We start from the raw sequence: 21,401 nt of genomic DNA, 5'->3' as shown, positions 1-21,401 counted from the left end.
CAGCCTACACGAAAGTCAATAGCAGATAGCAACGCTTGGGTACCTGAACTAGTCCAGATAGTGAATGTGGCTTCAGCACGGATGGAGGCCGGTGCGGCAGGTAGCACCAGACATGGCGGGCAGTATCTGATGTGGCAGAAGACACTGGACGTGGCAGACGACACTGGACGTGGCAAACGACTCCAACACTGGTAGGCACAAGAACAATATGGGATACAAGAACAGGTAACAGGGCATGGGTAACAACTGGAACGGGGAAACACTAAGGGACCATTTGCAAGACAGACTGGGATAGACTAACAACGCTCAGGCAAGGATCAGAAGGGCTGGGGCTTTCTTATAGACCAGGAAATCGTGGCAGTCGCTGACTATTTCCTTTGTGCGCGCGCTGGCCCTTTAAGGCCGGGCACGAGCGTGCGCGTGCACCCTACGGGACACAGCAGACCGGAGCATAGCTACGGATCCATAGCTGCGGGCGTCGGGAGTTGAGTAAAACCCGACGGCCCGCGGCCATGGACGCTAAAATCTGTAGTGTTTTGCACTACAGTTCCTCCACCTTTTATCCGCTGATCGGATAACGTTCTTGTTGTTTTTAAGACTTTTTAAAGCTGATTTTTCATTCAGGGTTAGATTGTTTTTCCTAGGGATCTTGTAGGTATCGAGACTTTCTAGATCTTTAGAAACTAAATGATAAAACCTGCATCCAAATTCTATCCCATAGCAAACCAAGGTAATTTTATAAATACATTTTAAGTTTGTGTCTCTAAAAGTATCTGTTTGACCAGATTCAGGAAACATGTCCTTATTTGAAGAAATAGTTTCATTGGTAGACTTATTTTTCATAGCTATTATTTCAATATATCTGTGTAATGTTAGTTTTCTTGTAAATTTATGCAGATCCAAAAAAAGATCGAATCCGTTGGTGCTGGCGGTGGGGCAGAAAGATAGTCCTTTATTGAGAAGAGAAATCTCTGAATTGTTCAAAATATGTTTGGATATATTAAAAATGCAAGTTTGTTGTGAGGTGGTGGTTTTTTGGTTTTTATTTTTTTCTTTTGGCCTCCCCTAGTTCCTCTGAAACGTTTTTTTTCTTTTTTTGGGGTGAAAGAAATGGGTGATGGTTAGTGTTTGGGGATTTTGTGGGAATGTACCTCCTAAAAAAGGAGAAGATTCTGAGGTTGAGGGTAGGGGTTCTTCTAGATTAGTGGTAGAAAATGCTGAGGTCAAAAAAGGAACAGACATGGTTGTCCCAGCGTTGGTATTATCTATAGTGGTAGCTGTGGTAAGAACTGTAGGGGAAGATGAAACATGTGAGTGGTTGGAATTACTCTGAAGGGAATTGGGTATTGTTAATGTTTGGGAGATAACTGATTGATAAACATCTTTTTATGGGGTGGGAGAGGTGTCTTGTGAGTTGTGAATAATAAAAAGGGACAGCTCTAATATGTTCTCTGTTGGAGATATTAACTGGGGTTCAGGGGGAACAATAGTGTTTAGTGGGATTTCTATCAATTTGGCTATTTTCTATAGGTTTACTGGTTGATTTGATGTCCTGTTTCACTTTGTTATATTTACTATTTAGGGTATGTTCAGACAGCCAAATTACGGACGTAATTTGGGCATTTTACGCCTGGAATTACGTCCGAAAATACGGCTTGAAAGCGTTGACAAACATCTGCCCATTGAAAGCAATGGGCTGACGTTTGTCTGTTCACACAAGGCGTATATTTACGCGTCGCTGTCAAAAGACGGCGCGTAAATAGACGCCCGCACCAAAGAAGTGTCATGTCACTTCTTCAGATGTAAATGGAGCCGTTTTCCATGAACTCCATGGAAAACCAGCTCGTTACGTCCGTAATGGACGCGGCGTTCAAGCGCCTGCACATGCCGTTACGGCTGAAATGACGGGGCTGTTTTCTCCTGAAAACAGCCCCGTTATTTCGGCCGTTACGGACACTGCCGTGTGAACATACCCTTAAGGAATAACCTACAGGGGACTAATGAAATGTTCCAAGGACTACTGAACCACACGCTTTTAGATGTTATGCTCCCAGCATAACGACTCAAGGTTAGCATAACCTGTATCTCCTATTACCGGCTCAATCATAGGGTCAGCAGCAGAGACATAGCCTAAAAGGCAATAGATAGTTTTAACCCCCAGACCAGTCTCTCCTATTATTTTATATTCGCTGAATCCCAGTGATTGAATAGTATTTGCGCTGTGCCACGCTACACCATGCGCTACACCGCGCTCGTCCGGCTCTTTGAGCCAAGTATAGTGATATGGTCAGCAATAAAGATCAAGACCTCCAGTTGTAGGTAACAAGCACCCTGTTGCAAGATCGCTGACCAATGTTCACTCAATATTTATTATGTTATTTTTGCTATATCGCGCTAATCCTACGCGTTTCTGAACCACCCTTCTTAGTGGAGCATCATCAGGGATTATTAGTGTTACAAATTATTGTTCAACATAGCTGCCGGATCGCACGGTTGTGTGCATTAATGAACCTCCCGGCCCGTGCACGATCAAGATATAATGGTCCATGGCGACCCAATTAACATTAACCCAATTCCCTTCAGAGTAATACCAACCACTCACGTGTTTCATCTTCCCCTACAGTTACTACCACAGCTACCACTATAGATAATACCAAAGCTGGGACAACCATGTCTGTTCCTTTTTTGACCTCAGCATTTTCTACCACTAAACTAGAAGAACCCCTACCCTATACTTCCTAAAAGAGGAGACTATTCTGAGGTACCTTCCCACAAAATCCCCAAACACTAACCATCCCCCATTTCTTTCACCCCAAAAAAAGAAAAAAAAACGTTTCAGAGGAACTAGGGGAGGCCAAAAGAAAAAAAGAAAAACCAAAAAACAAACCACCACCTCACAACAAACTTGCGTTTTTAATATATCCAACCATATTTTGAACAATTCAGAGATTTCTCTTCTCAATAAAGGACTATCTTTCTGCCCCACCGCCAGCACCAACGGATTCTATCTTTTTTTGGATCTGCATAAATTTACAAGAAAACTAACATTACACAGATAATTTGAAATAATATCTATGAAAAATAAGTCTACCAATGAAACTATTTCTACAAATAAGGACATGTTTCCTGAATCTGGTCAAACAGATCCTTTTAGACACTGAGCTGGCGTCCCCCTTGGGTTGCTGTATTGGGCAGTCACGCATACGGAAACAGGGTAAAATAGATACAGCGGGTACTTTTTATTTGCACCAAACAAACAGATCCTTTTTGTACAGAGTTTGCGTCCACTGGGTAAAGCAACAAACAAAACAATATCACTTTGTTGAAAAACAGTCTTTAAAGTTCTCACCCTGTAGCAGCCACCACCGGAGTGTGCAAATCCCCGTTTGTTAGGTGCTTCGGTCATAGCAGTCTCCCTGGAGGAACAACCACCTCCTTCCTCCTCACTCTCTCTGGTCACACTGTCAGCTTCCCATTTAATCAGGGCCAGCTGAGACTCAGAACCTAGAAATCAAAACCTGGAGTGGAGGTATGGGAACGGCCATCCCACCCAGAATCTCTACAGCCATTCCTAAATCCCGGACCCTGAAATCCAGCCTAAAAAAACTCCTGCTCACCAACTAACCTTGCTGAGCAACACAGTTCCCAGAGATTTACACCACTGAGATAAGAAATCTTTGTGGCACATACCTACCCTCTACCGGTATTCCTACTGACTGTTTACAACACACAAACTTAAAACCTGCATCCAAATTCTATCCCATAGCAAACCTAGGGAATTTTATAAATACATTTTATTATTTAGTTTCTAAAGATCTAAAGTCTCGATACCTACAAGATCCCTAGGAAAAACAATCTAACCCTGAATGAAAAATCAGCTTTAAAAAGTCTTAAAAACAACGAGAAGATCGTTATCCGATCAGCGGATAAAAGGTGGAGGAACTGTAGTGCAAAACACTACAGATTATCACTCGGAAGCCATTAAAATCCTATCAGATACTAACTATTACATTAAACTCACACATAATCCAATATCTACGATTCTGGAAAAATTTAAATCCATGATCAATCAACAAGCATTCTTTGACAAAATTTTAAAGAAAAAAACAACTTAATTCCAACAAATATAAATAAACCTTTTTTTTACCATCTTCCAAAAATCCACAAGGATATAAAAAATCCCCCAATCACCAACATGTCATCTTTCTCACTATTTGGATATAATCCTCCAAAAATATGTAATGGAACTGCCCAGCTATTTGCAAGATTCCACACAACTAATCTAGGACCTCAGTGCAATTAATAAAGAAAATTTTCTATTCATCACTTTAGATGTGAGCGCGTTTATATAGCAACATCAAACATGAAATTAGGCTAAAAAACCTAAAAACTATGTTAAACAGAGACCCAGATTTACTACAGTTGCAAAACAATTTTCTATGCAATAGCATGGAGTTCATTTTAAAAAATAAAGTTTTTACTTTTGATTACAACATTTATCATCAAACTAGAGGCACTGCAATGGGGACGAGGGTGGCGCCCAGCTATGCCAACATTTTTATCGGCATGTTTGAAGCAACACATATCTGGCAACACACATGGGCTACCACCCATATTGTATTTTTTAAAAGATACATAGATGATCTGTTTTTTTTATCTGGGAAGGGGATATAACTACCGCTACATCTTCTGTCAATCATTAAACAATAATATTTGGGGAATGAATTTTATGTTCAATATTCAAAAAAAATTAGATACATTTTTTAGATTTAGTCATTGCAAGAACAGAACAGAGGATCATTACACGGACACATTTTAAGAAAGTGGATAGCAACAGCTATTTAGACTTTAATAGTGGACACTACTCAAAATGGTTAAAGAATATACCATACAGTCAGTATATGCGTATAAGAAAAAACTGTACATTACTTTCCGATGCTTATAAAAAAACAAAGTCTAAAACAATCAGAATGTCTATATACTACCAATAGAAAATAAAAAATCCAGAATACACCCACAAATGAAACTGAACAACCAAATCCTTCTGAGCCTAAACACTACAACAAGTTTTCATTACATTTTGTTACTAAATATAATTGTGCCAATAAAAAAAAAATCAGAGACCTCATGCATAAACATTGGCATGTCTTACAAATCGATCCCTATTTAAGCAAAATTTTACCATCCAAGGCAGCAATTACCTTCAGATGAGCAAAAACGATTAAAAATATTTTAGCACCGAGTCGGATAATCTTCCCAAGTAAAGACCACTAAATAATACCAATTATCCATGCAAAATCAATCAAAAAGGGCAGTTCCAAATGTGGATAAAAGATGTCTTTGCGGTCAATCACAAGATTTAATCTATTCATTGTCAATGTGCTCTACAATATGTAGGTAGAACAACACAACTACATTGTCGTGTAAATAAACACCGATCAAATTGTAAAAATAGTTTTGTTTTTTTTACATAGTGTTTCTAGACACTGCACTGTTGCACACAACAATGACTTTAATTGCTTTAATATCACACCAATAGAGCAAATACCCGAATCTAGAACCAATCGTTTTGAATCTCTCTGCAAACGTGAAAACTATTGGATATATAAACTAAAAACTTTAATTCCTGAAGGTCTAAATGAAATCATGGAGATCGTTATCTGATCTGTGTAGATCTTCAGTGTACATCTTGAGAGAATACTGCAATTAAAAACCCAGACATTAATTACCATCCTTTTTATCGAGACTACACGGTCTCTATCAAAACAAAATATAATATATGTGATTAATTCTCCGGATTAGAGAATTATTCTCAACAAAACCTGCCCCAAAAAAACTCCATTGCATATATAGCGACATATTACTATGGTAACCAATGACTCCTTACAATAAAAACGGTATTTCACAGTGAGTTCTCTTTACACTTTATCTATTTATTATTATTATATTTGCATGATATACAATCACACAAACATATGTATACAGTGAAGGAAATAAGTATTTGATCCCTTGCTGATTTTGTAAGTTTGCCCACTGTCAAAGACATGAACAGTCTAGAATTTTTAGGCTAGGTTAATTTTACCAGTGAGAGATGGATTATATATTAAAAAAAAAAGAAAATCACATTGTCAAAATTATATATATTTATTTGCATTGTGCATTGAGAAATAAGTATTTGATCCCTTTGGCAAACAAGACTTAATACTTGGTGGCAAAACCCTTGTTGGCAAGCACAGCAGTCAGACGTTTTTTGTAGTTGATGATGAGGTTTGCACACGTTAGATGGAATTTTGGCCCACTCCTCTTTGCAGATCATCTGTAAATCATTAAGATTTCGAGGCTGTTGCTTGGCAACTCGGATCTTCAGCTCCCTCCATAAGTTTTCGATGGGATTAAGGTCTGGAGACTGGCTAGGCCACTCCATGACCTTAATGTGCTCCTTTTTGAGCCACTCCTTTGTTGCCTTGGCTGTATGTTTCAGGTCATTGTCATGCTGGAAGACCCAGCCAAGAGCCATTTTTAATGTCCTGGTGGAGGGAAGGAGGTTGTCACTCAGGATTTGATGGTACATGGCTCCATCCATTCTCCCATTGATGCGGTGAAGTAGTCCTGTGCCCTTAGCAGAGAAACACCCCCAAAACATAATGTTTCCACCTCCATGCTTGACAGTGGGGACGGTGTTCTTTGGGTCATAGGCAGCATTTCTCTTCCTCCATACACGGCGAGTTGAGTTAATGCCAAAGGATTTTAATCCATAACGGCGTAATGTGTTACCAATGGTTTTCTTGGTGACTGTGGTCCCAGCTGCCTTGAGATCATTAACAAGTTCCCCCGTGTAGTTTTCGGCTGAGCTCTCACCTTCCTCAGGATCAAGGATACCCCACGAGGTGAGATTTTGCATGGAGCCCCAGATCGATGTCGATTGACAGTCATTTTGTATGTCTTCCATTTTCTTACTATTGCACCAACAGTTGTCTCCTTCTCACCCAGCGTCTTACTTATGGTTTTGTAGCCCATTCCAGCCTTGTGCAGGTCTATGATCTTGTCCCTGACATCCTTAGAAAGCTCTTTGGTCTTGCCCATGTTGTAGAGGTTAGAGTCAGACTGATTAATTGAGTCTGTGGACAGGAGTCTTTTATACAGGTGACCATTTAAGACAGCTGTCTTTAATGCAGGCACCAAGTTGATTTGGAGCGTGTAACTGGTCTGGAGGAGGCTGAACTCTTAATGGTTGGTAGGGGATCAAATACTTATTTCTCTGTGCACAATGCAAATAAATATATATAATTTTGACTATGTGATTTTCTGTTTGTTTTTTTTTTTATATAATCGTTCTCTCACTGGTAAAATTAACCTAGCCTAAAAATTCTAGACTGTTCATGTCTTTGACAGTGGGCAAACTTACAAAATCAGCAAGGGATCAAATACTTATTTCCTTCACTGTATATATCTCCATATATTTCTAGATCTATTCTTAATTGGATTGTATTTTACGTTTTTATACTATTTCATATTTTAGGAAGATATCAGTACACTATAAGATTTATTTTAATATACGATATTATACTGTATATCTTAGTTTTAAATTGTTTATTCTCAATATATATATATATATATATATATATATATATATATATATAAAAAAAATCTGTTTAACCGATAATATGACCGGTTACGATGACCTGGTAGTCGTTACCTTAAACAAACTCCTCTCCCGGCTATATAACAGGGAGTCTGTCACTTAACGATTTGTACATCACCTGAGGAAGAGACCTGTCCGGTCTTGAAAACATTTATATTGTTTGTATCTTGTACTTAATAAAAACCCGTTGTTACTCACCTTGTCCTGCTGACCGAGTAGAGAGAACGAATTCAACACCGGCTGCGCCCGAGGAAACATCCGCTTTTTCCTATGCTTCCTTCCCAATGAAATATCGACTGTTCCAGTATTCGAATCGGATCTCCGGCTGCACCCATATCCAAGCCTACAAATTACCAAGGACTGCTGAACCACACGCTTTTGGATGTTCTACTCCCAGCGTAACGACTCAAGGTTAGCATAACCTGTATCTCCTATTACCAAGCATTTACTATTTCATGCACTATGTGCGCTTTGTCTTTTTTCTTTTATCCTATCCAGCTAACTGTGGGCTAGACATCCAATTCCCACCCTGTAGAAAATGAGCAGCATGTCCCCTACCTGCCCTCAACCAGTGCTGGAAGGTACCTCGTTCTTGTCCCGGCGGGAACGCAGGATTGCCCAGGATAGGAAACCAGGGGAGGGAGATCTCCTTCCGGAGAAAGAGCCGGGACGAACCGCCAAGGTGGGCCCAATAGTCAGGTGTGTCCGCGCCGATAGGGGAATGTGTTTGCCCAGCCAAGGCAGTGTCTGCAGTGGGACCGCAAGGAAGGTCTGTTCCATTGACACCCACTGTTTAACCTAAATGTCTAAACCAGTCCAAAATTCGTGACAAATGTGAGGCCTGATGGTAGGAAACAAAGTCTGGAAGGCCAACACCGCCCTCACAATTAGCACGAAAAAGCATGGAGCAGGCAATACGGGCTGGTTTCCCCACCCATATGAATCTATGGAGTAAGGAAGGAAGGGCTTGAAAGAAAGGGCGTGGGATGTAAACCAGCAGAGCTTGGAAGAACTGTCCTGCATTGCAGAGCCATGCGGTTAGCGTCCTGCCGTGGCACAGACTGGCTGGAGAGGAGGAAAGTCATCCGCCGGGACCGGTGGAGCCAACCCAGGATTGGCATCTGAGCCCTGACATGCCTCCGGAGTCGCCATGTCGGGAATGTGAACCTGGGATCAGCAGCTGATACTTGCCGGCCCGGAGGAGCAGGATGTCGGCGAGGGCACACGTGCTGGCGGCGTCCGACTGCGGCCTGAAGGAGGAATGGAGGAGTGCCGTGGAGATGTCCCATCCTGCCTGGAACGAAGGAACCTGCTGATGGAAGAGGTGCCAAGAGTGGCCGAGAGACTCTTACGATGCCTCCCCTTCATCATCTCACACACCGACCAGGTAAGTGAGCCATTTTGGACGATCTATTTGGTATCTCCGTAATCGTATTGACCCAGAGAATAAAGTTAACATGTTGTTTTAATTGCACAGTGAATTCCGTAAAAACGGTGAGCAAAAAACCATGGAGGAATCGTATTTTTTTCCCCCACAAATTTTTTTCCCGTTTCCTAGTACATTATATGGCAAAATAAATGGTACTACGAAAAACTACAATTCGTCCCGCAAAAATCAAGCCCTCATAGTACTATATTGACGGAAAAATAAAGATGTTATGGCTTTTGAAGGGTGGGGAGGAAAAAACGAAAATGAAAATCTGAAAAAGGGCTGCGGCGGGAAGGGGTTAAGAGTATATAAGAAGTCTCTTCTATACTTGGTCATGGTGGCACATGCTTGCATCACTTTTGCATGTAAACAGGACCCACCTTCCCTCCCAATTTGGTTTTCCAAAGTGAATAATATGATTTTTATGGAGGAGCTAACATCTTCTGTGTGTAAGGCTGGGTTCACACGACCACATTAACGTCCGTAATGGACGGACGTATTTCGGGCGGAAGTCCCGGACCGAACTCAGTGCAGGGAGCCGGGCTCCTAGCATCATAGTTATGTACGATGCTAGGAGTCCCTGCCTCTCTGCAGGACAACTGTCCCGTACTGTAATCATGTTTTCAGTACGGGACAGTAGTTCCACGGAGAGGCAGGGACTCCTAGCATCATACATAACTATGATGCTAGGAGCCCGGCTCCCTGCACAGAGTTCGGTCCGGGACTTCCGGCCAAAATACGTCCGTCCATTACGGACGTTAATGTGGTCGTGTGAACCCAGCCTAACACTACTGACTCATTTTACACCACCTGGTACCACTGTACAATTTTCCGTGACAGTGTAGAATACAGGAGGGACATTCCCATAACTAGTAACTCCTCAGCCCTTCATTACTAAAGTTAACTTATACAGTAATTACTTACTTTTCTTCTCTTCTTTCTCTTCCTCTTCTGTCACTTTAAAGTGGATCCTTTCTGGATCTCATTGCTTTGCTCTTCAGGGCCCCGCTTCGGCCTCTCCCTCTTATTTTATCAGTTTTATTACCTTATGGAATTCAAGTTTTCTGCATTCACACCTAGAGAACTTTCCCTTTCACTAGTCTCCCTTTCATCCGCTTATGGTTATACAAAATTGAAAGGCCAAAACGAAAGGGCCTCGGACGCTTTTTAAAAATCATTATCTCAATTCTGTCACTCGCTGGAATAATAAATGCAGTTTTTGATGCATTTGCAGGCAGGAATGGATCCAAAAAGCAAGGACCTATGTTTCCTTCCTGGTAGATCCTCTTCTGGCTTTGGATAAAAACAAAACATCAAAAACTGTACGTGTGATTCCAGTCTTAGTACAATAACTATTTGTTGAATGACTTATATACTAGGTTTCCATGGCCAAGTAGTCAAGACAGATCACCATGTGCAATGCTAAACATAAGTCTCTAGTCATGTAAAGCATGGTGGCATTGGACTCAAATATAGGAGAAGAAAAAAAAATATTGGCCCTGACTATCAGGTTTGCTCCATGCACTTCCTGCATTTAGCAGGCAGATGCTTTCACCTGGTGTGGAATTCATGGAGATTGATGCTGTCGTTGGGAAAGTGTGACTACTAGGGAAGCAGAGAGGGCAGAAGGGACACTACTGCACTCCAAAGGGAGTTCTATTCTGAATAGTGAGGGGGCAAAACCTGAAGTCATGTGTAGTGCCAGGCTCGCACATCCTCAGGTACAGTGAATTTGCTCGACATTCTTTTTTTATTTTAAATAAATGTGCATCAATCTCTCCTCAACTGCATGGTGTGGACCCAGCCCTATAGAGTGATGTCGCTAACTTTTGGAGCTGGCTCCTGGACCTGCAGAACGTTACCTGTGTGTCACTGAATTTCACAGCTTATTCTGAATCTGACTGTGTCTGATCAATACTGGATTCACTATGGTCTGAGAATGATGATGGGTGGTACCATTTTAAAAGACAACAAGTCCCAGCATATCGCTATTTTTACAGGGGCCAGTTCAGTTGTGAAGTGGTTTTGAGGGCCTTATATATTAGAAACCCCCAAAAAGTCACCCCATTTTAAAAACGTCACCCCTAAAAGTATTCAAAACAGCATTTAGAAAATGTCTTAACCCTTTACACATTTCACAGGAATTAAAGCAAAGTAGAGGTGAAATTTACAAATTTCATATTTTTTTGCAGAAATAAATTTTTAATACAATTTTATTTATAACACAGAAGGTTTTACCAGAGAAATGCAACTCAATATTTGTTGCCCAGTTTCTGCAGTTTTAGGAAATATCCCACATGTGGCCGTAGCGTGCTACTGGAATGAAGCATTGGCCTCAGAAGCAAGGGGATTTTGGGGCCTTATTTTTGTTAGAATATATTTTAGGCACCATGTCAGGTTTGAAGGGCTCTTGCAGTGACAAAACAGTAAAAATCCCCTAAAAGTGACCCCATCTGGGAAACTAGACACCTCAAGGAAATTCTCTAGGGGTGTAGTGAGCAGGTTTTTTACAGAAATTATTGGAAGTAGGCCGTGAAAATTAAAATCAACATTTCTTCAAAGAAAATGTAGGTTTAGCGATTTTTTTTCTCATTTCCACAAGGACTAAAGGAGAAAAAGCACCGTAAAAATTCTCAGGAGTGAAGAGTACCATGCGGAGTGGAGGCCTAATTTGGCGATTTACAAAGTATTGGTTCACAACTGCAGAGGCTCAGATGTGAAATAATAAAAAGAAACCCCTGAGAAGTGACCCCCATTATGGAAACTGCACCCCTCAAGGCATTTATTAAGGGGTGTAGTGAGCATTTTCACCCCACAGGTCTTTTCCATAAATGAATGCGCTGCGGATGGTGCAAATTAAAAATTTATATTTTTCCCTAGATATGCCATTCAGTGACAAATATGTCATGCCAAGCTTATGACGCTGGAGACACACACCCCAAAAATTGTTAAAAGGGTTCTCCCGGGTATGACGATGCCATATATGTTGAAGGAAACCGCTGTTTGGGCACGCTGTAGGGTTCAGAGCCGAGGGAGCACCATTTGGCTTTTGGAGAGCGGATTTTGCTTGGTACTATATTTGTTTGAGTATTGCTGGTGTTTCCATTTATAATGTGGGGGTACATGTAAGCGGGGCGGAGTATATAAGGGGCATAGTCAGGTGGTATAAAAAAAATAATAATAATCCATAGATGTGTGTTACGCTGTGAAGCAATCCTTTCCGCACAGGCCAGTGTCGCACTGATAAATGGTGTCATTTCTTATCCCCCTTTTGGTCTACACTCCGCACCTTTTATAGTTTGGGGAATTTTGCTGGGAAAGTGTTGTCCTGGTATAATACGGGCACCGTCGCTTCCAGCGGATATGTTTGGGCTCTCCCCTTCCTGGTTCCCTAATTTTAGGTCCTTGATAAATCGCCTCTTGAAACAGAAGAAATGTTCTCCTCGGGCACAACTGCATATTTTTTTATTTCCTGACTTATTGGAGCCATAACTAATTTTATTTTTCATAGACGTAGCGGTATGAGGGCTGGTTTGTTGCGGGACAAACTGTAGTTATTATTGGTACCATTTTGGGGTACATGTGACTTTTTGATCACCTTTTATCCTATTTTTTGGGATGCCAGGTAAACAAAAAAACGCAATTCTGGCACAGCTCTTTCGTTTTTTTTTTATACAGCGTTCACCATGCGTTATAAACTACATGTTAACTTTATTCTGCGGGTCAGTACGATTCCGGCGATACCTAATTTATAGCACTTTTATGTTTTACAACTTTTTGCACAATAAAATTACTTTTGTAAAAAGAATGTATTTTTTTTCTGTCGCCAAGTTGTGAGAACCATAACTTTTTAATTTTTTTGTCGACGGAGGTGTATGAGGGCTTGTTTTTTGCGGGACGAGCTATAGTTTTTATAGGTACCATTTTTGGATACGTGCGACTTTTTGATCACTTTTTATTCTAATATTTGTAGGGCAAAGTGACCAAAAAACAGAAACTCTGGTAAAGTTTTTTATGGTTTTTTTTTACGCTGTTCACCGCCAAACATTTGCCGTAAATGTACAGCATTTTGCGGGAAGTCAATGCTTTCCATGACGTACATTTACGGCAAATGTCGGGAAGGGGTTAAAATGATCATTCCATTTATTGTGGATAAAGATTTATTCAAAATCTATATCACCCATGTGAAAAAGTAACTGCTTCCATAAACCTAATAACTGGTAGTTCCACCCTAACAACTGCAATCACACACTTGCAATAACTGGCGGAGTGTTTTATATTGCTATGGAGGAATTTTGGCCCACTTTTCTTTGCAGAATTGTTTTAGTTCGGCTAGATTGGAGGGTTTTTGAGCAAAACCTTAATTTTGATTCTTTTGAGCTATTCTTTTCACCCCTTCCGGCTGCAGCCGTTTTTCAGATTTTCATTTTCGTTTTTCCTCCCCACCTTCCAAACTGCCATAACGTCTTTATTTTTCCGTCGATATAGTACTATGAGGGCTTGATTTTTGCGGGACGAGTTGTAGTTTTTCGTAGCACCATTTATTTTGCCATATAATGTACTAGGAAACGGGAAAAAAACAATTTGTGGGGTAGAAAATGAAAAAAAACAGCGATTCCTCCATGGTTTTTTGCGCGCCGTTTTTACGGAATTCACTGTGCAATTAAAACAACATGTTAACTTTATTCTGTGGGTCAATACGATTACGGCAATACCAAATATATATAGTTTTTTTTTTCTATATTTTACTACTTTTAGGGCAAAGCCACACGTGGCGGAATTGCTCTTGAATTCCGCTGCGGACACTCCGCAGCGTTAATCCACAGCGGAGCCGTTTCTCCATTGACTTCCACTTCTATTTAGTAGGGTTCGTTTAGACGATGCGGAAAATTCCGCTGCGGAGCATAGGCTGCGGAGCGGAATTTGGTATCCGCAGCATGCAATGGATGTTTTGCGGAGTTGTGGCGGACTGGTTGCGGACTCATGGCGGAATTTCTCCATTGACTTCAATGGAGATTCTAAATTCCGCAATGAAGTCCGCAGCTGTCATGCACATGTTGTGTGCTGCGGATGCGTCTTGCTTTTTGGACATGACATTTCTTCATTCTAGCTGGACCTTTGTATTTCTAGGTCTACAGCCAGACTGAGGAAGTCAATGGGGCTCCCGTAATTACGGGAGCATTGCTAGGAGACGTCAGTAAATAGTCACTGTCCAGGGTGCTGAAAGAGTTAAGCGATCGGCAGTAACTGTTTCTGCACCCTGGACAGTGACTACCGATCCCAATATACAGCAACCTGTAAAAAAAATAGAAGTTCATACTTACCGAGAACTCCCTGCTTCTGTCTCCAGTCCGGCTTCCCAGGATGAAGTTTGAGTCTAAGTGACGGCTGCAGCCAATCACAGGCTGCAGCGGTCACATGGACTGCCGCGTCATCCAGGGAGGCCGGGCTGGATGCCGAAAGAGGGACGCGTCACCAAGACAACGGCCGGTAAGTATGAAATTCGTTTACTTTCGCTAGGGAAAGTGCTGGCCCTTCTCTCTATCCTGCACTGATAGAGAGAAGGGAAGGACTTTTACCGCAGTCCGCAGCAGCTAGTCCGCATCAATTTACTGCACATTTTGGGCAGATCCGCCGCAGAATCTGCAACGCAGATTCTGTGCGGCATTGATGCGGACAGTTGCGGAGGAAATCCGCCACGTGTGGGCATGCCCTTACAAGTAAAGACCTAAGTGTAAAAAAATGTGTAAAAATAATGTATTTTGTGTCGCCAAATTCCGAGAGCCACAACTTTTTTATTTTTCTGTCGATTAAGTGGTATGAGGACTTATTTTTAGCGGGATAAGCTGTAGTTTTTAATACTAACATTTTGTTGTACATGCGATGGTTTGATCACTTTTTTTATTTCATTTTTTGTGGGAGATTAGGTGACCAAAAAATAGAGATTCTGGCGTTTACAATTTTTTTTTTTTTACGGCGTTCACCGTGCGGGTTAAATAATGATATATTGTAATAGTTCAGAATTTTACAGACGCGGCGATACCAATTGTGTATTTGTTGTTTTTTTTTTACTATGCTCTAGGAGGAAAATGGGAAAAGGTTTTTTTTTTAAACTTTTAATATATATATCTTTTTTGCACAAAAAAACAACTTTATTTAACTAATTCGAAAACACAGAAAGAAGAGAGCTTGTAGCCAAGAAATTACAGTATATTTAAACATACAAAATTTATTAGTAACCTATACAAGAATACATTTAAAAAATATATGTATATAATACAATATATTAAAAGGACGAGACTCTAGAAAGAAGTTTCAAGAAGCAGATATTGGTAATATCTATATGCAGATAGGGTTGGCTATATTGTCACAAGAGCATAATCTCTCAAATATAGTAGGGAAATCCCTCTTGTAAAGCGTAGTCAAATTACAGAAAATCCCAGTATAGAGAGACATACCTTGTAAAGATTTAAATACTAAGTATGACATCTGAATTCCAGATATCTAACTAAATTAGTTACTAGGAGAGAAGATGCATTGGACAAAGCTTACCCATTTTGTATTGCAGTAGTAGTCCGATAAGTGCTCCAGCACAGACGCCCCAACGCGCGTTTCGCTATAGTGTTGCTTCCTCAGGGGGAGATGTGTGTCTATGTCCTGTGTCTTGGGGCCCTTTTATACTATGTGACGCAACAAGAAACAGCCGATGATTATCGGCGCATGCCCAGAGCCACGACCGGAAGTGAGGACTGCCCCACTTCCGCCTCTGCAACAACAGGGCACAGCCATGGGCGCGGCATGTGCGCCATCCTATGCGAATCTGTTTCTTGGCTTTTGGGAGAGGCAGATTTTCCATGGGGATGGCGCCTGTGCCGCGGACCATGTACATCTATGGTTACGATACATAGATTACATTTTCTTCATCTGGCAAGGATCGGAGTCTGGGCTGATGAATTTCATGCAGCAATTGAATATAAACCCATATAACATCAAATTGACATATAAATACCATCAACAAAGGATTGAATTCTTGGATATACAAATATTCACTGACGACTCTGGCTTTTTGCACACCGATGTATATCGCAAGCCTACGGCAGTCAATTCTCTGCTGCATGCTTCATCAGCCCATACTCCATCCACTATCAGAGCCATCCCGGTTGGACAATTTTAGGATCAGGCGGATTTGCTCATCCAATACCCTATTTGAAAACCAATCAAATGATCTAAAAAATCAGATTTAGGGAGAGAGGGTACAGTAATAGAGTGATTAAAACAGGATATGGAAGAGCAAGAAATACATCACGAAATGAGCTCCTGAGACCCAAATTGTATCAATCCAACGATCCAGAAATAAGATTTATTTCTACGTACAACAGACAATGGAACCAGATGAGGGCAATATTGGATAAACTCTGGCCAATTTTAAGATCCGAGCCACTACTAGCTCGGACCTTGCCAGAAAGGCCAATGATGACGGCAAAGAGGGCCAAGAACTTGAGGGACTTTCTAGTCAAAAGCCATTATATACCTCGTCAGATTTGCCCATTTGGCTCCCGTGGACCTAAAAAGGGCTGCTATCCCTGTGGTGACTGCAAGGCATGTAGTAATATATGTCGAGCGACTAATTTTGTGTCAGCGGATGGACTCAAACAATTTGAGATCAGGGAATATATCTCGTGTAGCAGTACACATGTGGTGTATTATGCCACATGCGGGTGCCAGAAAATCTACATTGGACTAACATCCAGGGAACTAAGAACCCGGACTAGGGAGCATGTACGGGATATTACTAAAGCAGTTGAAATCGATGACCCTCTGAGTCTCAAAACCCTACCTAGGCACTTCAAAAAGTATCATAATTGTAACCCCAAAACTCTGTCGATACGCGGCATTGATAAAATACACTGTGGCATCAGAGGGGGTAACGTGAAGAAAATTCTGTCACAAAGGGAATGCAAATGGATCGTAATGATTGGATCCATGAAACCTTATGGCCTTAATGAAAACCTGAGCTTCGTTCCATTTCTATAGTCTCTGCCTCTATTTATTTATTTTTAAATTTTTCTAACTTTGTTTTGTGTACTTTTTCTAATTGTCTGCTTTTATTTAGGTTTCCAAAAAAAAGTTCCTGTATGTCTTTTTGCCCGAAGACTGTGATTGATGTCTTTAATCCCTTCTCTACCATCCAGAATACCTGAATAACAAGAATGCCTAATCCATTGCATTGTATAATATGATTGTGTAACATAGCGACACTTCGTGTGGATAATTTTCTCTAATGTATTGGTCAGTTTGACTGTGTCTTCATAACTATGACAAGAATGTGGGGTAAGAGTAGACGTTTGTCTTCTATACTCCTAAATGTGTGAAGGTCTGGAAGATCTTCCAGTACTGTCCACCTCAATTTCTACTATTAAGAGGAGCGGTTATATGCATCAAACTCTATATAATGGCCTCACGGTGACACTGTTTTAGATATTAATTTGAAACTTTTTTGTCATATGCACCATATATCACCCCTTGATTGATTTGTCTTAATATATCTTTATTTATGGCATTCAATTGTCAGCACTCATTATAGGACCGATACATCAGCTTAGCAGGATGTATTTTGTTCCTGTGATGAACTATAAAATAATTTTTTGTATAATATGGTCACTTTATATCAATAGGTTGTGCTATGGTCTTATATATTTTTTATGCACTTGTTTTAATTTTCTTGTTGAGTCCTTGTTATGTCTGCAAATTGTTTTCTAACTATTATTTATGGTGATCACTCTGTGAGTGCGGTAGATAATATCTTTTCTATTTTAACCAGATACCGATTACGATAAGACTCTTCTTATATGTATTAAATATACATATGGGAAAACTTTTTGTACACTTATCCCTACTTCGCATATTTATTTCGAGTATGGTCAACTATAATCCTCATTTTAAAACTACTTCTTAGCATTACACTGTTTTTTAGCATTACACTGTCACTTTATGTCAGTAGACTTTATGTTTTCCTTTTTATATTCACACATCTGAATGCAACATATTACTATATTTCCACTGTTTTCAAAAATGATTGGCGACATACACACATGATATACTACATTGAGACGAACATCATCTCACCCACTGGATCTGTAAACTTTTCAATGCGATGTGTGCGCATGCCCGGATCCGACCTGGGTTGCGACGCTGTCCCCGCTCCGTCTCTGATGATGCACTGCGCATGCCCGGAAATCCCGCTACGCGTCGGGTATCCGGATGTGCGCTCAAGCATGTGGAGGCGGAAGTGGGGCAGTCCTCGCTTCCGGTCGTGGATCTGGGCATGCGCCGATAATCATCGGCTGTTTCTTGTTGCGTCACATAGTATAAAAGGGCCCCAAGACACAGGACATAGACACACATCTCCCCCTGAGGAAGCAACACTATAGCGAAACGCGCGTTGGGGCGTCTGTGCTGGAGCACTTATCGGACTACTACTGCAATACAAAATGGGTAAGCTTTGTCCAATGCATCTTCTCTCCTAGTAACTAATTTAGTTAGATATCTGGAATTCAGATGTCATACTTAGTATTTAAATCTTTACAAGGTATGTCTCTCTATACTGGGATTTTCTGTAATTTGACTACGTTTTACAAGAGGGATTTCCCTACTATATTTGAGAGATTATGCTCTTGTGACAATATAGCCAACCCTATCTGCATATATATATTATCGATATCTGCTTCTTGAAACTTCTTTCTAGAGTCTCGTCCTTTTAATATATTGCATTATATACATATATTTTTTAAATGTATTCTTGTATATGTTACTAATAAATTTTGTATGTTTAAATATAATTCCTTGGCTACAAGCTCTCTTCTTTCTGTGTTTTCGATATACTTAAATAGAGTTGCCTATCTAATTTCACATGGGAGGTCGGTCTTTGACTTTGACCTAGCCCATAGTACTAATGCGTTCTAGAGTGCATATATTGATTTTTATTTAACTAATTTTTACTTTTTTTTTATTAGTCCCCATAGGGGACTTCAACCAGCGGTCGTTAGATCGCTTGCACTATATACTGCAATACTAATGTATTGCAATATATCGTGATTCTGACAGGCCTCTATTAAGCCCTGCCGGAGGCAAGGCTTAATAGGTGTACAAAGATGGCATACCTGGGGGCCTTCATTAAGCCCCCAGGCAGCCATAGCAACCATTGCCCCCCCGCGATTGTGTTGCGGGGGGTGCGATGAACTGTTAGAGGGGGTCGCCCCCCTCTTTCTAACTATTTAAATGCTGCAGTCGCTATTGACCGCAGCATTTAACGAGTTAAACGAGCGGGATCGCTCATTACTCTGAAGTGTCGGCTGTAACAAACCGCTCCATACTTCCCCCTACCCGACTTTGGCGTATGGATACGTCAAATTTCGGGAAGGGGTTAAACCATTCTTACTTGGACTAGCTTGTGTGCTATTGATCATTTTCCTGCTTCATAATCCCACTGTGCTTGAGCTTTAGGTCACAAACTGATGGGCGGACATTATCCTTTAGGGTTTTCTGATGGAGAGCAGAATTCATGGTTTAATTACGAAGAGTCATCCAGGTCCTGCAGAAACAATGCAGCCCCAGACAATGACACCACCACCACCACCACCACCATGGTATGATGTTCTTATGGTGGAATGCAGTGTAGGCGTTACGCCAGATTTAACGAGACCCATGTCTTCCAAAAATTTCCACCTTTGACTCATGAGTCCACAGAATATTATCCCATAATTATCTAGATGTTTTTTGGCAAAAGCGAGACGAGCCTTTGCACCTTGCAACTCTCACATGTATGTCATTTTTGACCAGTGTCTTTCTTATTGAAGAATTGTGTACATTGTGACCTTTCATTTGCGGATAATGGCTTTCACTGGGGTTCGCTGGTGTCGTAGAGTCTTAGCAATGGGTTTGTAACCCTTTCCAGACATGTAGATTTCAATCACTTTGTTTTGCATCTGATTTTTAATCTTTTTAGAACGTGGCATCATATGCTGCTTCTTGAGACCTGCTAGCTGCTTCAGATTGCCAGACAGGTTCTATGTAAATACTGCCAGTCCTGTTGAATCTAAACATAATTCACGCCTGATTGTAGCTAGTGAAATTGAACCCAATTGTCAATTGAATTTTGGTTTTTTTCACATAGGGCAAGGTCAGGCTGAACAACATTTTCCCTTAAATAAATTAAATTATCATTTAAAAACAGCATTTCTGTTTACTACGGTTATCTTTGTCTAATATTAAAAGTAGTTTTATGATCTGAAAGTGTGACAAATATGCAGAAAAAGGACATTTTTTTTTACAGCACTGTATGTGCCACAATGTACAACTGTTCCACCGAATAATAATTTTCATCATCTCTTCAAAGCAATCTCTGCTCTGCTGTTTACTGCACTGATTAGTCAGTGGTCTATTATAATATTTAAATCTACCATATGTTTTGGATTATAAGACCCACCCAGGTTTTAGACAATGAAATATTGGAAAAAATTAAATTTTTTTAGTACTTTTACATAGCAAAAACTATTTGTTAAAAAAAATAATTTGTTCCGTTTCACCACAGCCATTTTTTGGTACATACGATTTTTTTTTTATCACTTTATTTCATTCCTTTTTTTTTTATTTTTTACATTGTACTTGGGGAAAAATGGGAAAGGGTTTTTTTTAAAAAAAAATGTAATATTTTTTTTTACACTCCTGACAATGTATCTAACTTATTTTTTTACACATTTTATTCGTTCCCCCTAGGGGACTTGAACCAGCAATCATTAGATCGCTGGTACAATACATGGATGAGTTACGCTGTGCTACGCTGTTTCCGTAGCTCCCATAGTAGTGAATGGCAGTTACGGAAACAACGTAGCTCAGTGAGTCATGTACGCTGTTTTCAGAGCTACAGAGTTCTGGAAACAGCAAAGCTTGTAGTGCTACGCTGTTTCCATAACCCCCATTCACTTCTATGGGAGTTAAGGAAACAGCGTAGCACAGCGAGCGCTCGGCTGTTTCCGTAACTCCCGACCACCTAACCAGGAAGTGGCCGGGAGACAGCGGATCGAGTAAGATAGAACGTGGTTTAGGGGGCCCCGTTCTAGAGATAGGTGCGGGTCCCAGGGTGGGACCCGCATCTATCTGACATTTATGACATATCTTGTGGATATGTCATAAATGTCCTTCATGGGAAAACCCTATAAATGCTGCGGTCGCTATTGACCGCGGCATTTAACTAGTTAAACGTCCAAGAAAAGCGCCATCGCTGTTCTGGCCATTAGAGCAGCGTGTCAGATGTAAAACACAGCTGACACC

At 40.7% G+C, this 21,401-nt stretch overlaps 1 protein-coding gene across 3 annotated transcripts in view; it reads right to left on the bottom strand.

The window, feature by feature from the left end:
• The window catches only part of MPND (MPN domain containing), a 197,385-nt gene that overhangs the window by 154,812 nt on the left and 21,172 nt on the right, over window positions 1-21,401 (bottom strand). The gene's annotated exons all lie outside the window — the stretch shown is intronic.

The sequence above is a fragment of the Rhinoderma darwinii genome, chromosome 1 (assembly GCF_050947455.1).
Source record: "Rhinoderma darwinii isolate aRhiDar2 chromosome 1, aRhiDar2.hap1, whole genome shotgun sequence".
NCBI lineage: Eukaryota > Metazoa > Chordata > Amphibia > Anura > Rhinodermatidae > Rhinoderma > Rhinoderma darwinii.
Note: the sequence above shows the minus strand (reverse complement) of the source record. Positions and strands in the feature narration are given on the sequence as shown.